Raw genomic sequence first — 18,646 nt, 5'->3', positions numbered from 1 at the left:
TATAATCATCTCACAAGTTCGCTGTGTACCATATGCGAAGTTGTGATGTACAGGCGAATTTATAGTTGAGGCGAAGTTGGGAACAACTTCGCTTCATCTGTAAGTTCGTCTATAAACTTATAAAAAATTTGAAATAGGCGAAGTTATGTTCAAGGCGAAGTTATGGATAACTTCGCCATAGGCGAAATTAAGCTTCAAGCGAAGTTGTGGATAACTTCGCTGAAGGCGAACTTAAGCCACTGGCGAAGTTGAGAATAACTTCGCGTAAACCTTAACTTCGCCTGAATCTGAAACGGCGACTGTTCAGATTCAAACAAGGTTTATCCGATGTTTCGGACCGATTTAACGATCCAACAATGAAGTCCAACATATTTCAATGGTGTTAGGACGAAAAGGTCGTCCATGAACACGTAACGTGAGGTCGGAAAACTTGGTTTCTAAGGTTCGACGACCCGAGGTCTCGAACCGGGTAAAACTATAACGAGAAAGATAGGATGTTATTGACGACACATACCACTAGTATAGTAGAAACAAGGAACACAAGATCGAAATCGAAAGTGAATAACAAGATCCGGATGTATTGATTATTCGAACAAGTTCGCTGGTAAATCGAGAAAAAAAGATACAGTTTACTGTTTACAATCCCTTATATAGGGCAGAGTTGGTTCAGGCGAAGTTACGCTTAACTTCGCCAAGGCGAAGTTAAGCACAACTTCGCCGAATTCAACAACTTCGCCCGTAATTTTCAAAATCAGCCCTTTAAGTTTGAATAATCCTGAATTTAACCTTAGAAATTACCAAAAAGAGTTAAACAAATATGATCAAGATATAGTAACCAACAATGAAATGATATAACTACAAAAAACAAAAAAAAATCTTAGAAAAATTTTAACGAAATAAGGGATCAAATTTCAGTCTAGTCAGGGACCACTACGTTTTAGAAAAGATCCTAACAGGAATCATACTAACTATGTGACTGTCACTTAGATCCGTGTTTGGCTGTATTATGACATAGAGACACAGGTTGTAAGCATGTAAATAACGTAAATGGTTTTCATCGTTTCTGTGATACGGATTAAGGTTCAGTTAAGCTCAAAAGTTTAAGTTGGCAACATCTCAGAGATAATGATGTCTTCTATCTATTCTCAAAGCGTATTTGGCTATACCCAAGTCACCCCGAATTGACTTCGACCCATAATGTCTGATTAACTTGTATATACTCGTTGACTGCTTCCCGTTCTCTTCTTACTCCAGACATGAGAAGTCTTGATTGTTACTATGTCTCATAAGTACTAAAAATATACATGTTTTTTTTTTTTTTTTTTTTTTTTTTTTTTTTTTTTTTTTTTTAACCAAACATTCTTATTGACTTCGGAGTATTAAACTACTGCAAGTCCCGAATCTGGATCACTGCAGTGTCTTGAAATGCTTTCTTCACGGGAATCAGATCACTCAGGGGCTCGTGTATGACTGGGTAGTCGCTTTTCTGCCTATCATTCGGAAAGATATGTGTGAAGACATTCAAAACTCTTAAGGAGTTTCCACGTAAATTCGAGTAGTTTAAGATAGTATCACATACACTTTTACGCACCATAAAAATTACCACGACATACAATGACTGTTCTAAAGCCTTTTAAGCCTAATAACTTCACTAGTTAAGCACACACGATTAGTATATATATCATTTTCCAAGGTTGGATCAATTTTCTGTTAATCACAGCATAGAACTTCATACGAAGTAACAGACTTGAAAATTAATTTCATTTCCCTTAAAAAAAACTTTAAATTCAATCGCCCCAATCACGTCAAAGTCGTCAGGTAAACGACTATCCTGAAGATCCAATGGATCAACTGGACCGACCACATACAAGTATGTGTCCTTCTTACTAAGTATGACCGACTAATTTTCAGCAACTGAAAGAACACACGTCATAGCTGCACCGGTCACTTTCAGTCTTCCGGTTAATGGCTATCCTCATTCTCTAAGTTGAAACGAGGACCAAAACATATCCTAGGATATGTCCATCAAACTGAGGTAACCGACTAATTTTAAGCAAAAATGACCCATTTTTTTTTTTTTTTTTTTTTTTTTTTTTTTTTTTTTTTAAATCAAAGACATGGTTACTCGGGATTGATCATCCCGTTTAGCTCAATTAGGTTTTGAAATCTGGATTTATCAAACGCTTTTGTAAACAAGTCAGCAAAATTTTCAAGTGTATCAACTTTTTCGATCTTGATCAGTTTCTTCTCAGCACAATCCCGTATGAAGTGATGACGAATGTCAATATGCTTAGTTTTACTGTGCTTCACGGGATTGTTAATTACTGAGATGGCGGCAGTGTTATCAATTAAAATAGGAGTAAGTAAGAAATTCAGACCATAGTCGCGCAATTGTTGCTGAATCCACAAAACCTGAGAGCAGCAGTTGGATGCTGCCATGTATTCAGCTTCGCATGTTGAAATTGCAACTGATGTCTGTTTCTTGCACTGCCAGGAAACTAATCTTCCTCCAAGAAACTGACAGCCTCCTGTTGTTGACTTCCGACTCTGATTACAGCCACCATAATCAGAATCTGTATACGCCACCAGTTCAACGTCTCCCCCCTTTGGGTACCACAACCCTAGTTTCGGCTTGCCCTTAAGATACCGCAAAATCCTCTTCACACCTTTCATGTGAGATTCCTTTGGGTTTGCCTGAAAACGAGCACAAAGACAAACAGAAAACATTATATCGGGCCTAGAAGCAGTTAAATACATTAATGAACCTATTATCGCCCGATACAGAGTAGGGTCCACATCTGCGTCACCATCTGATTCAGCGCCCAATTTGTGATTGACGCAGATTGGGGTGTCATATGGAGAACTGTCCTCCATCTTGAATCTCTTCAGCACATCATGAACATACTTTGTTTGATGAATGAACATCCCATCCTTCTTCTGATCAACCTGCAATCCTAGAAAGAAGGTTAATTCACCCATAGCACTCATCTCGAATCGTTTCTTCATGACAGCCTCAAAATCCTGACACATGGATACTCTTGATGCAGCAAAAATGATATCATCCACGTAGACTTGAACCAGTAAGAAGTCACATCCTTCTCTCTTCACAAACAGCGTACTGTCAATCAATCCCCTTTCAAAACCATTTTCCAGCAAGTAGTCCGATAACGTTGAATACCAGGCACGAGGTGCCTGATGTAACCCATATAACGCCTTGCTCAACCTGTATACGTGATCCAGAAAGTCTGGGTCAGGAAAACCCGGAGGTTGCTCAACAAACACAACCTCATCAACTTTCCCGTTAAGAAACGCGCTCTTCACATCCAACTGAAACACCTTCATCTTTTTAGATGCAGCAAACGCCAAAAACAATCGAATCGCTTCTAACCGGGCAACAGGAGCGAACACCTCATTGTAATCAATACCCTCTTGCTGATTAAAACCTTTAACAACCAGCCTCGCCTAATTTCTCACGATAATCCCCTTATCATCTCTCTTGCACTTGAACACCCATTTCGTGCCTATAGCATGCACATTCTTTGGTTTTTCAACCAAGGTCCAAACTTCCATTTTCTCGAACTGAGCCAACTCTTCTTGCATGGCTTCGACCCACGAGCTGTCCTTTAAAGCCATTTGATAATTCTTTGGTTCAATTTGGCTTATAAAGCAGGAGTACAAACATTCATTTATTATACCCGTTTCTTTTATGCTTGTATAAACACAGGTGTGCTCATTCAGGCTACTTCTGGTTTGTACACTCGAGGACACATCACCTATAACGTTCTCCAATGGGTGATCTTTGTGAATTCTCGTGGTCGGTACAGCACTGACATGTAAATTGTCTTCCAAGTTCGAAGAGATCTCATCTATGGTTGTTTCTGGCTGAGAGTGAAAAGGATTAATAAATTCATCTTCAGTTGAGGCCGCAGGGGTATCGATCGTGTTTGATGTGGAAGGTTGAGATTTCTCAAAAATCTGATGTTGCAATATATTCTCTTCCTCATCAAGTATCATCTTCGTCACAGCTCTTTCGTCTTCTTCAGAAATTTCCAAATTAGGTACGTTAAACGACTTAAAAAGTTTAACATAGTCAAACAGCTCAGCAGGTCCATTGCTTGGTTTTGGCGGTTGGTAACTAGTAATGTCGGTGTTACAAACCACCTCCACCTTGCAAGTCGACGTATTGAAGACCCGTCTGTTGGGAGTCCCAACAACATAACCGACTAGGATTCCCTCATCGGCCACTTCACCAAATTTCGAGTTAGTCTTCAAAATCGAACAAGGAGACCCAAAAGGTTCAAGACCGCACAAGTTGGGCTTCCTTCCGTGCATAAGCTCGTAACAAGTTTTTCCAAGTCTCTTAACGGTTAACACCCGATTCAGAACATAGCAGGCTGTAGCAACTGCTTCAGCCCAGAACATCACAGGAAGCTTTGAGTCTGCCAGCATAGTTCTGGCTCCTTCAATCAACGTTCGGTTCTTCCTTTCAGCTACTCCGTTCTGTTGTGGAGTATACGGAGCGCTGTATTGATGCTCAATACCCTTCTGAAGACAAAAGATTTCCATCTCAAAGTTCTTGAACTCTGTCCCATTGTCGCTTCTGATGAATTTAACTGATTTACTCATGACGTTCTCGACTTTTGTAATCAGATTCTTCACCATCTGAGTCGTCTCGTCTTTCGTTTTCAGAAAATATACCCACGAGTATCGCGAGTAATCATCAGTTATCACCAAGCAGTAAGAAGTACCACCTAGACTTTGTACATTCACCGGACCGAAGAGATCCATATGAAGTAGTTCTAGAGTACCAGCAATTGAGTTGATTGTCTTGGTGAGATGGCTTTTCTTGTGTTGTTTTCCCTTCTTGCACGCTATGCATTTATCTTCAAAGTTAAAACTCTTTAAGGGAACGCCCATCACAAGCCCATTTTTGACAATGAAGTTCATCTTACGAAGATGAATATGTCCCATTCTCCTGTGCCATAATTCTGATTCTGATTCGCTTGCCTTCGTCATTAAACAGGATTCTCCGGTGGCCATTTCAGTAGACCTCATATCCATCACATATGTATTCGTTTCACGTGGAGCTTTCATTACTATCCATTCTTCTGGTATATGAAAACCAGGCTTCAATACAATCGCTTCATTCTTAGTGAAATGGACAGTGTATTCTTTATCACAGATCTGCGACACACTCAGCAGATTGTGCTTTAATTCCTCCACAAAATTTACGTTTTCAAGTGTCATTCTCCCATTCGACACAGTTCCTCTACCGGTAATCCTTCCTCCGCTTTCACCAGCAAAACTAACTCTAGCTCCCTGAACAGGTTTTAAGTCTTGCAACAAGTGTTTGTTGCCTGTCATGTGCCTGGAACAGCCGCTATCAACAATCCAAAGATTGTTTGCAGCCCTGTTCAACTGTTCCTGCACAATAAAACAAAGAGTTAGAATCTTGGGACCCAAGACCAATTGGTCTTGGATCGATACGTCCCGTACCCTGGCTTTCTTAAGTTAGCATCAGGATAATTTCTGTAAGTCCTGTTAGGGAATCTCCCTGCAGATTGTGTGTAATGCCTTCCAAACCTTTGAGAATTGAAGGTGCTATATCTTGAGGTTTGGTTGTAAAACTGAGGTTGGTTTTTATGAAAACTTGAATTCGTTACATTTTGGCATTTTTTAAAGTTTTCATTTTTAGCAGTAACAAAATGACGCTTATACTCAGTTTTATTTGGCTTCATACCTCTTAATCTCGGCTCCAGAGGGCAATCTGCAACTAAATGCCCTAACTTATTACATCTAAAGCAACACCGACTCTCCAATTTCTTGTCAAATGTTGGTTTGGATGTAGAGGTAGTGTTACCAGCCGTTCGTCTCACATAAGGTGGGACGTACGGATTGAGTGGAGAACTCTTTTTAGAAACTTTATTTGTATCTCCATCGGTGGGTAACCCTACCTTCTCTTTTGTCTGATCAGATTCGGACAACTTATCCGAATCCGATGAGACTGGACTCAAAACAGAAATATTCACATTAGAAACTTTCGAACTTGTTTCTCCACAGCTAACATTTGGTTTTACACTTGTAATCTTGATTGGAGTTGTCTGAGGAACTTCGAAATCGACAGATTTCTGAACACTCGGATTATAAGTATAGTTGTGGTTAAAGGGTGGTGGAACTTCATTATATCCGATTCCTCCCCTCTTTGCAGAGGTACCTGGATCACTCACGAGGTGATCAAGGATGGCCGAGGAATTTCTGAACTGCTCAAGTTTGCGGTTCAGTTCCACCACCTTTACCTGGTGGTCAGCAATCTGTTTATCTCGATCAGCAATCACTTTAGTTTTTTCCTCCAAAACTTCATAACTAAGATCAATTATTTCAATTTTCTCAGCAAGTTTAATTTTTAAGCTTTGAACGTCTTTTTCACATGCTTTTATTTTAATTTTATAACTCGTTTCTCTTGCTTTCGTAAAATGGTGATCTTCTTTAATAGTTTTAAAGTCAGCATCTAAATGGACATACTGATCAGTTATTGTTTTAAGTTGCTCAGACAAATTCTCACAACTAGTACAAATAGTTTTAGGACTTACCTCGGAGCGATTATCTTTGTCATTTGCCATGAAAGCGGTTTCTTCTTCATTTGCTTTCTCAATTTCTTCAACCTTCTTACATTCTTCAGCTTCAGACTCAGCCATGTTTGCTTGCTCACCAGAACCACTTGAGCGTTGATTCCAGTTGTACTCTCCTGCCTCTCTGGTCAACATGGCATTTATCTCTCTGTTAACTCCTGAGTGTTGTGTAGGTCGACCTTGTCCTCGTTCAACCCTCTCATTTCTGCATTCCTTGGCAAAGTGCCCGTACTGTTGACAATTATAGCACCTTACTTTGGACTTGTCGAACCCGGGCCGACCACCAACAAACTTTCTCCCCGTCTTATTCATGAAACGCTTGACTCTCCTCACTATCATGGCCATTTGCCATTGCAAATCCATCTCCTCCAGATCATCAGCATCGATCTGGTCATAATCCTCATCTAGAACAGCAGGGTCCACAATCTTCCCCTGGATGTAGTTTTCATAGGAAGCAATAAATGATGCATAGACTGCAAACTGCTCTTCAGCAGATTTTACACTCATAGGCATCTTGGAATAACTATTGCTAGATGCATTTGTAGAAAAACTACTTGTGGATGCTTGAGGCTTTGAAGTACTAGATCCTCCAGCAACGAAACATACATCACCATTCGTGTTTACAGAAACTTTTCCTTCATGAGACGAGTCAGAGCCTGACTCCCCTTTCGAGTAAAAAGCAGCAGATTCAGGCCTTGAACTTGAGCCTGAGTTAACCTTAGCACCATACATACCAAGGTCTTGTATCTGATCTGTTGGTGTTTCCTTTCGAACCATATTAAGCTCATAAGTTCTGAGCTTGTTTACTGCCGTTTCAAGATCACAATTTGGAAAGTCTCTGTCTTCCCTCATAAGGACGGTGTACATTTCCCACTTCGGTGGGAGAGCATCGAGAAGCTTTTCAACGATCTCTTCTTCTCGGTAAGCAATTGAATAATTGCTGAGCTCTGTCATTAGATGATAGTATCTGGTGATAATATCATCCAGTGATTCGTTCTTCAAAAATTTGAAGACGGAGAACTGGGTTTTTAAGAGTTTGATCTTTGATGCACGTATACCCACATTCCCCTCGAATCTATTTTCAAGAGCATCCCAAAGCTCTCTCGCAGAAGTGTACTTTCGGAACGTATGGAGAACCTCTTGAGGAAGTGCCATTGTTATCGCAGCATGGGCCTTGCTTTCGGCCTCGTACATTTTCTTCTCTTCGTCCTCCATTTTGCTGTACTTCTTAACCACATCGCGACCTTCGTATTGCGCAGTTGGAGGGATATATCCATCCTGGATGCACACCCACATTTTGGCATCCTGGTATTTGATGTATTGGATGAATCTGTCCTTCCATGCCACGAAGTCAGTTCCCTTCATCAGCCTCGGGGCCTTAGTGGCAGACCCCGCTTCTACTTCCATCTTGACCAAGTCGGAGATATTGATCGACGACATCCTTGCAAAAACCTGAAAAACCTGGAAAACAAAAAAAATATTAAAACAGCTCAGTTGGCGAAGTTAAGAATAACTTCGCTTGAAGGTTAACTTCGCTGAAAGAGAACTTCGCTGAGATCTTAAATTCGCTTGATTTGGGCGAAGTTAAGAATAACTTCGCTTAGCTCTGGCGAACTTATGAGTTGAGCGAACTTGGGTTTGAAGCGAAGTTGCGGATAACTTCGCTAAGGCGAACTTATGAAGTGAGCGAAGTTGTAGTTAACTTCGCTAATCCTTATATCTTCGCCAAAAACCCTAATTCCAGCGACGGCAACTTCGCCTGAAGAATGGTAACTTCGCCCGATGAACGGTAACTTCGCCCGATGAACAGGGAAGTTTGTTCAGATCTGTTTTCGTCAATCCAGCAGCTCCCGATCAATGCAAAGGCTTGAAAATGACTGTCAAGCACTAGCAAAACTCAATCCCAACAAAAACACGTCCCGCGAATAGGTCAAACGAGACGTTTTCTACACCCGCGTGAAATCCCGAACCTCACAATCGAGCCGATTTGCTCTGATACCAATTGTAGGTTCCTGGACGGATCGTACACGGGATGTCTCTAACAACGCAGGTGCGGAATCCCTGCGTAGGTAGATACGAGTGTAGAGAATATAGAGATCGAACACACAAGCAATAAACCAACCACGTTATATTGATAACAAACACGTGACCCGAGGTCACCGTTACAGACTATGACACGTAACTCGGTTACTGAAAACTGAAACGAAAACCCTAAACGAACAACCTTAAACTGTTTCGTCTGAAACAGTATATAAACACGACAACTTCGCCACAGGCGAAGTTGTCAATAACTTCGCTGATTCAACAAGTTCGCCATAGCGAACTTGTTGACAACTTCGCGCATTACAAAACAAACATAAACAAAACATAATTACATTACAGACTCGATTACAAATGCTAGACTATGAACTACTGACATACATGTACCAACAAGAAACACACTCTTCACATCCAACTGGAACACTTTCATCTCTTTGTGTGTAGCAAATGCCAGAAACAGTCGAATTGCCTCAAGTCTGGCCACATGAGCAAACACTTCATTGTAATCGATTCCTTCCTGTTGATTAAACCCTTTAACTACCAATCTTGCCTTGTTGCGAATGATTACCCCCTTCTCATCTCTCTTACACTTGAATACCCACTTTGTACCGATAGCGTTCACTTCTTGTGGTTTTTCAAATAACTTCCATACTTCCATCTTTTCAAACTGTGCCAGTTCTTCCTGCATGGCTTCAACCCACGAGCTATCCTTCAGTACCATTTTATAATTCTTTGGTTCTATTTGACTGATGAAGCAGGCGTACAAGCATTCATTTATAATACCCGTGTCTTTATTGCTTACATACACACATGTGTTTTCATCCAAACTTCTTCTAGTACGAACACCATCAGAAGGATTACCGGTCACATTTTCCAAAGGGTGATTCTTGTGAATTTTGGTGGTCTGTACTGGTCAGACTTCCAGATCATTCTCAAGATTTGAATAGAGTTCATCAGGGTGATTCTGAGTGTGAAATGGATTGTAGAATTCATCTTCATTTGAGACAGCTGGAGTTTCAACCGCACTTGACGAGGTTGGTTGATTTTCATTATATTGTGGACGTTGTACAATGGCCTCCTCTTCGTCATACAGCATCTGTGAGGCCATTTTCTCATCAATGTCTGCAAAATCCAAGTAAGGCACATTAAAAGATTTGAATTATCATAGTCGAAAGCCTCTGCTGGTCCCATGCTAGGCCTTGGTGATTTGTAACTAGTAATGTCAGTGTTACAGACCACCTCAACCTTGTTGTTTGATAGATTAAAGACTCTTCTGTTAGGTGTACCAACGACATAGCCAACTAAGATACCTTCATCAGCTTTCTCACCAAATTTAGAGTTAGTCTTTAATATCGAACATGGGGACCCGAAAGGTTCAAGACCTTTCAAATTAGGTTTTCTACCATGCATAAGTTCATAGCAAGTTTTATTTAATCTTTTAACAGTTAAAGCACGATTAAGGATATAACAGGCTTTAGCAACAGCCTCAGCCCAGAACACCACGGGAAGTTTAGCATCTGCCAGCATGGTCCTGGCGCTTTCGATTAGAGTTCTATTCTTCCTTTCAGCTACTCCATTTTGTTGCGGAGTATATGGGGCGTTGTACTGATGTTCTATCCCTTTCTGCAAACAAACCATCTCCATCTGATAGTTCTTGAATTATGTACCATTATCACTTATGATGTACTTGACCTTTCTCCCAACAATATTTTACACCTTGGTAATCAAGTTAATTACCAACTGAACTGTCTCATCTTTTGCCTTCAAAAAATAGACCCAAGAGTATCGTGAGTAATCATCGGTTACCACCAAACAGTATGACGTTCCTCCTAGACTTTTTACATTCACAGGACCAAAGAGATCCATGTGAAGCAGGTCCAAGGTGCTGACAATTGAGTTAACCTTCTTGGAGTGATGAGGCTTCTTGTGTTGTTTTCCTTTCTTGCAGGACACACATTGGTCTTCAAAATTGAAGTTCTTCAAGGGAACCCCAAGTACCAGCCCATTCTTGACAATGTAATTCATCTTGCGAAGATGAATATGACCCATTCTTCGGTGCCACAACTCTGACTCAGATTCTGTTTCTTTTGACAGAAGACATGACTCTTCTGTTGCCATATCGGTTGATCTCATATCCATTACATATGTGTTCTTTTCTCTTGGAGCCTTAATCACGACCCAGGTCTCTGGTATCTTGAAACCAGGATAAAGTACGAGTGCCTCATCCTTAGTAAAATGAACAGTTTATTCGTTGTCACAAATCTTAGAGACACTCAACAGGTTGTGCTTCGACTCTTCCACAAATTTCACTTTTTCCAACTTTATTCTTCCATTCGTCACAGTCCCAATACCAGTAATTCTTCCTCCACTTTCTCCTGCAAAAATAACCCTTCCTCCTTGAACAGGCTTCCAATCATGTAACAATTTCTTGTTACCAGTCATGTGCCGGAAACAACCACTGTCAACAACCCACATATTGTTTACAGCCCTGTTCGACTGTTCTTGCACAATTAAAGAAATAGATTAAAATATAGGGACCCAAGACCTTCTGGTCTTGGGTTGATTAAACCTATTATCCGGCATCCAGTACCTTGATTGCCCAAAGTTAGTTTGAGGAGAGTTTCTATAAGTTTTGAAAGGAAAGTTTCTAGATGACTGGCTATGAGGCCATCCAAACCTTCGAGAATTTCTAGTATTAATGGAATTATAATTGTTGGTTTGGTGATTCACTGGAAAAAAACGAGTCTGGTTTCTTTGAAATCTTGGATTAGTCCAATGATTAAAATTTGACATATTAGCATTCTTACCAGCATCATATTTAGTATTCGTTTCATTCTCAGTTTCAGTTGGCCTCACATTTCTAGATTTCCTTTGTTTCAGAGGACAGTCACTGACGAAGTGTCCTATCCTGTTGCCTCTAAAACAACTTCTGTTCGATTTATTCTTGTTGTTTTGAGCATTCGTCTTAGAAGTTGCTGTAGATGATGAGCTTGTGTTACAATCAGTTTGCCTCACGTACGGTGGAACAAACGGATTTAGGGAAGATTTATTTTCATCAAACTAATAGTCCTCCCCTCGTTTTAGAAACACAACCTCTTCTTTTATCTCACCCGATTCAGACGATTTATCCGAATTTGACGAGACAGAACTCGAGACAGAACACATGACATTAGAACTTGTCTTACTCGCTTCACTCTCATTAACTTTAGTTTCTTTAGCAGAGACTTTGATTGGAACTGTCTGACTAACTTCAACATTCACAGATTGCTGATTACTAGGATTATATGTATAGTTATTATTGTATGGTGGTGGGACTTCTGAGAATCCAATTCCCCCTTTGTTAATTGGGGAACGTTGAACACTTATGATATGATCTAGTATCGTAGAAGAATTTCTAAATTGTTCAATTTTTCTGTTCAGTTCCACCACTTTTACCTGGTAATCAGCTATCTATTTATCCTTTTCAGCGATTAGTTTGGTCTTTTCTTCTAACACTTCATAACTAAGGTCAATCACTTGTATTTTTTCAGCAAGGGTGGCTTTAAGACTTCTGATATCCTTTTCACTAGCTTTTATTTTTACCGAGTAGATATTTTCTTTAGTTTTAGAATAGTAATGTTCTTCTTTTAGTTTTTTAAATTGAGTGTCCAAACTAACAAACTGATCAGTTAATGCTTTCAATTGATCAGACAATTTTTCACATTGTTCACAATGAGATTCAGAACATACCTCTGATAGTTGATCGTTCACTTCTGCCATGTATGCTTGATCTTCCCCCGTCTCTTTGTCACTTCTTCCAGTTTCGATATTTACCAGATTTGCCTGTTCGAACACCTCCTCAACTTGTATATTCCAGTGGTATCCACTGTTTTGCTGAGATGCCATAGCCTTGTTTTCACTTCCACTCCCATTCTGTTGAGCAGGCCTGTTCTGACTTCGTTCGACTCTCTCATTTGTACAATCTTTAGCAAAGTGACCATTTTGTTGACAGTTATAACAACGAACCTTTGACTTGTCAAAGCCCGGTCTTTCTCCAACAAACTTTCTCCCAGTTTTCTTCATAAATCTCTTTACCCTTCTTACTATCATAGCCATCTGCCACTGCAGATCCATTTCTTCTAAATCATCAGCGTCGATCTTATCATAGTCCTCATCCAAGGTTGCAGGGTCGACTATTTTTCCTTTGATGTAATTCTCATAGGAGGCAATGAAAGAGGCATAGAGAGCAAACTTTTGTTCAGCTGATTTCACACTTATAGGCATCTGTGAGTAGTTCTTGCTAGAAGCATTGGTTGAGAAATTACCAGCTGTGGTTTGAAGTTTTGAGGAACTAATACCTCCTGCTACAAAACATACGTCACCATCCATATTGAGTACCAAATGACCATCTGGAGAGGTGTTTGGTTCCCCCCTTGAGTAGTAGGCAGTGGATTCTTTTTTTGAACTTGGGTTTGGAGTGACTTTAGCACCATACATTCCCGGATCCTGAACCTGATCAGTTGGTGTCTCTTTTCGAGCCATGTTAAGTTCAAAATTACGTAGCTTATTTACCACCGTCTCCAAGTCAATCTTCTCTCATCAGAACCGTGTACATCTCCCATTTTGGTGGGAGAGCATCAAGAAGCTTTTCCACTATCTCTTCTTTCTTGTATTCAATGGAGTAGTTATTCAGCTTAGTCATCAGATGATAATATCGTGTGATGATGTCATCAAGTGATTCATTTTTCAGATACTTGAATACGGAGAATTGAGTTTTCAGTAGCTTTGTCTTGGAGGTACGTATCCCAACATTTCCTTCATATCGATTCTCTAGTGCTTCCCATAGTTTTCTAGCAGTTTTGTATTTTTTAAAGTATGAAGAATCTCTTGTGGAAGTGCCATTGTTATGGCTGCATGTGCTTTACTTTCTGCCTCATACATCTTCTTTTCATCATCCTCCATCTTAATGTACTTCTTAATCTGTTCACGACCTTCAAACATGGATGTTGGTGGAATGTACCCATCTTGAATGCAGACCCACATCTTTGCATCTTGATACTTCACATATTGTTCAAATCTATCTTTCCATGCAACAAAATCAGTACCTTTAAGTAGTTTCGGAGCTTTAGTTGCTGAACCGGCTTCAACTTCCATCTTTACCAGTCTATGATATTCATCGAGGTCATAGTTGAAAGAAAAAGTGACTCAAAAATCAAAAACTAGTTTCTGTGAACAGTGAACAGCGATGTTATTATAACTTCGCAGACCAACTAACTTTGCTGACAGTAACTTCGCTAACCAAGTAACTTCGCTGACCAAAACAACTTCGCTGACCAGAACAACTTCACTGACCAGGTAACTTCGCTAACACCCTATATCTTCGCTAAAAACCCTAGTTTGGGTGACGACTGTTGGACTCGGTCTGCCCAAGAGACATATTAAATTGATCTGGCTAGTACGTTATGATCCAAGTCGGGTCATACCCAATAACAAGCTAGACAAACACCGATAATATTCGTTCATAACTGATGTGATCATAACAAATGAATATTAACACTTGAGTTATTTGGAAAGGGGATTCTAAATAAAATGTACTTGTGTAATAAACAAATCATATGGATGATTTATGTTTTATGAAAGAACATTACATAGTGTTATTTAAGTTCGACCTATCTCAAGGAGTTGAAAGCTAAGAGGGATGCGGGGCAAACCTCAGGTACAACTTTCATGATTCACATTGATCTTAATATTATTTCTTCTAACACATGGGTATTGGATACCGGAAGTGGAACTCACATATGCAATTCATTGCCGGGGTTCAAAAGAAGAAATGAGGTGAAGAAAGGAGATATAAGTCTCTTCATGGGCAATGGAGCAAAGGTTGACGTCCAAGCACGAGGAGATTATGTTTTAAAGCTTCCAAATGGTTTGGAAATTGTTTTGAAAAACATTTTATATTCCCCTAGTTTGACTAGGAGTATTATCTCTGTTTCTGTATTAAGACAATCTGGTTATGACTTTAAGTTTGTTGATAATGGTATTTATGTTTTCATGGATAATGTCTTTTATTTTAAAGCGATGCCGTTTTATGACATTTATGAATTAATTCATGATGACTCATACATTGATAACTCGTTGTACCAAGCTAACACCAAAAGACTCAAAATGGATTTGAGTAATACTTTTCTTTGGCATTGTCGTCTTGGTCACATAAACAAGAATCGTATTCATACACTTCGAAAGAATGGTCTTTTGAAATCAAATGTTGATTCATTTGATGAATGTGAATCTTGTTTATTGGGAAAGATGACCAAAGAACCCTTTAATGGAACAAATGAAAGGGCGAAAGACTTATTAGGTATCATACATTCGGATGTATGTGGACCTTTTTAGGACAATGACAAGAAATGGTGAAAGATACTTCATTACCTTTACCGACGATTATTGTCGCTATGGATATGTGTTCTTGTTAAGACACAAAAATGAGGCCTTTGAAATGTTCAAAGTCTTCCAAAATGAAGTACAAAATCAACTCAACAAAACAATCAAAGTACTACGTTCCGATAGAGGAGGTGAATACCTCAATGATGCGTTTCTAGAACATCTTAGGAGTTGTGGGATTGTCTCACAACTTACTCCACCTGGAACACCACAACATAATGGTGTGTCCGAAAGGAGGAATCGAACTTTATTGGACATGGTTCGATCCATGATGGCTAGATGCTCATTAGCTCTATCATTTTGGGGTTTCGCTGTGATCTCTGCTGCCCGTATTTTAAATATGGCACCAACCAAGAAAGTGGATAGGACACCTTTTGAAATATGGCATGGAAAGGCTCCAAAATTTTCATATTTAAAGGTATGGGGTTGTGAGGCTTATGTTAAGATCTACACCCCTGACAAACTTGAATGTCGATCCACTAAGTGTATATTTGTAGGATATCCCACGGATTCGATGGGATATTATTTCTACAATCCAAGCGAGCATAAAGTGTTTATAGCTCGAAAGGCTAAGTTCTTGGAAAGAAGGTTCCTTATGGAAGGAACTGATAGAACTGTAGAACTCGAAGAGGATCGAGAACTACAAGCCGATACACGTTTGGTTGACACTAGCAATCAACAAGAGGTTGTTGAGGATGATCAAATGGTTGATCAAAACACACAAAACATTCGCAAATCTGGTAGAGTTAGCACCCCACCTGAGAGATATGGATTTTTCATGGATGGATGCTACGTGGTTGATTCGGATGAACCCACCACATACCGAGATGCAATGTCGCAATCAGATTGTGACAAATGGCTAGAAGCCATGAATGTTGAGATGCAATCCATGCATGACAATCAAGTATGGGACTTGATTGCTCCACCTCTAAATTCCAAGCTGGTTGGAAGTAAGTGGGTTTTCAAGAAGAAAACTGATATGCATGGAAACTTGGATACTTATAAAGCTAGACTTGTAGCAAAGGGTTTCACTCAAACTCAAGGGGTTGATTATGATGAAACTTTCTCGCCCGTGGCGATGCTAAAGTCTATAAGGATATTGTTTGCCATAGCCGCATATTATGACTATGAGATATGGCAAATGGATGTCAAAACTGCTTTTCTAAATGGGCATCTTAATGAAGATGTTTATATGGTTCAGCCTGAAGGTTTTGTCGATCCGCAACATCCTAACAAAGTATGGAAGTTGAAGAAATCAATCTATGGATTGAAACAAGCATCCAGAAGTTGGAATCACCGTTTTGATGATGAAGTTAAGAAATTTGGATTCATCAAAAACGCTGATGAAGCGTGTGTGTATAAGAAAGCTAGTGGGAGCATCATAACCTTTCTGGTATTATATGTCGATGACATATTACTTTTTGGAAATGACATTCCAACCTTGGAAGGTGTGAAAGCCTGGCTTGGAAGCTGTTTTTCCATAAAGGATCTTGGTGAAGCCGCCTATATTCTGGGAATAAGAATCTATAGGGATAGATCAAGGCGGTTGATAGGTTTGAATCAAAGTGCATACATTGACAAGATCTTGAAAAGGTTCAAGATGGAAAACTCTAAGAAAGGTTTGGTACCTATTCAAAGAGGAACGATTTTGAGTGCTTCTCAATGTCCAATCTCAAAGGATGAGCAAGAAAAAATGAGTGGTATCCCATATGCATCTGCTATAGGATCCATCATTTATGCCATGATTTGCAGTAGACCGGATGTGTCATGCGCCTTGAGCATGACAAGTCGATACCAACAAAATCCGGGAACTAGCCATTGGATGGCTGTTAAGAGCATATTGAAATACCTTAGAAGGACTAAGGATATGTTTCTAATATATGGCTCTGGTGAGGAGGAACTCGTTGTAAAGGGTTACACTGATGCGAGTTTCCAAACTGATCGAGATGATTCTCGATCACAATCGGGATACGTTTTCGTTCTCAATGGTGGTGCTGTCTCATGGAAGAGTGCAAAACAAGACGTGGTAGCTTTATCCACCACTGAATCTGAATACATCGCCGCCTCCCTGGCAGCTCAAGAAGTTGCATGGATTAGAAAGTTCATTGCCGATCTAGGAGTGGTTCGTACCATTCAGGACCCTCTAGAGATCTTTTGTGACAACGAGGGTGCGATTGCTCAAATCAAGGAACCTCGCGCACGTCAAAAGACTAGGCACATTGAGCGGAGATTCAACTACATAAGGGATGAAGTTGAAAAGGGAAAGATATGTATTCGCAAAGTTCACACTGATCTAAACATTGCGGACCCACTCACGAAACTCCTTGAAAGGCCGAAGCATGAGAGTCATACTTGCGCCTTAGGACTTCGATATTCTAGTGATTGGATTTGATCAAAATTTGTATTTGGATATTTGAACAATTTTATTTTAACTCAATCATATGGTTTTGGTTATGGTCATGTTCTTGAGTTATGTTCTATTTTAGTATGTTTAAATCCGTGAATAATTTGAATTATTCTAAACGTCCGTAGTCGTTCAAATTTGTGGGAACAAATGGGAAAGTAAGACTATTATGAACTTGGATTGGTAGATATTCATGAGGTATGAATATAGCAAAGGGTTGCTGCCAAGGTTCATAGATATTTATGGGATAAATATTGGACTGACCCGCTCTCAATTTTACTGCATGGAATCCTTGGGATTTGTGATCATAAGTAAATTTGAGTAAAGGCGAACTTCATAGTATCCTCCGACCTGAGATACATATTGGGTCTTGATATTCATCGACTATTATGCTTTGACTTAGTTCTTCGCTGCTCTGAAATATGTCAGTACATAAGGCTAAGCTCAAGTATAGTACAAGGTGATAGTGAGAGACGTATGTAGTAAATATGGGATTTGTCCCTCTTATTCGTTGAGAGTTAAATGTCTAAGGCCTGACAAGTTAAATCAACAGAGAATGATCACTCTGTGTCTCTGGATTTAACATGACATTTGTGGCAAAAGGATAAATGATAGTTTCACCTAAATCATTTTCAAGTATGGGACTTGAAAGGGATGAAGTTATTGAATGGCACTTCGTCATACGTATTAGGGGTAGTAAACCGTAGTTAGGCGGTATTTGCTACTTGCATCAATCTTCTATGTATCTTGTGCAAGTGGGAGATTGTTGGACTCGGTCTGCCCAAGAGACATATTAAATTGATGTGGCTAGTACGTTATGATCCAAGTCGGGTCATACCCAATAACAAGCTAGACAAACACCGATAATATTCGTTCATATATGATGTGATCATAACAAATGAATATTAACACTTGAGTTATTTGGAAAGGGGTTTCTAAATAAAATGTACTTGTGTAATAAACAAATCATATGGATGATTTATGTTTTATGAAAGAACATTACATAGTGTTATTTAAGTTGGTTAAATAACAATATGTGAATAATAATAATAACCAAGCATGTCTCTTAACATATAATAGGTTTTATAAGTTATAAGTTATAAACTTATAAAAGTATATATGTATGGATATATATATATATATATATATGTGT

The sequence above is a fragment of the Bidens hawaiensis genome, unplaced genomic scaffold (assembly GCF_021521415.1).
Source record: "Bidens hawaiensis isolate Kalapana, Puna unplaced genomic scaffold, B.hawaiensis_p1.1 tig00419376_1, whole genome shotgun sequence".
NCBI lineage: Eukaryota > Viridiplantae > Streptophyta > Magnoliopsida > Asterales > Asteraceae > Bidens > Bidens hawaiensis.
Note: the sequence above shows the minus strand (reverse complement) of the source record.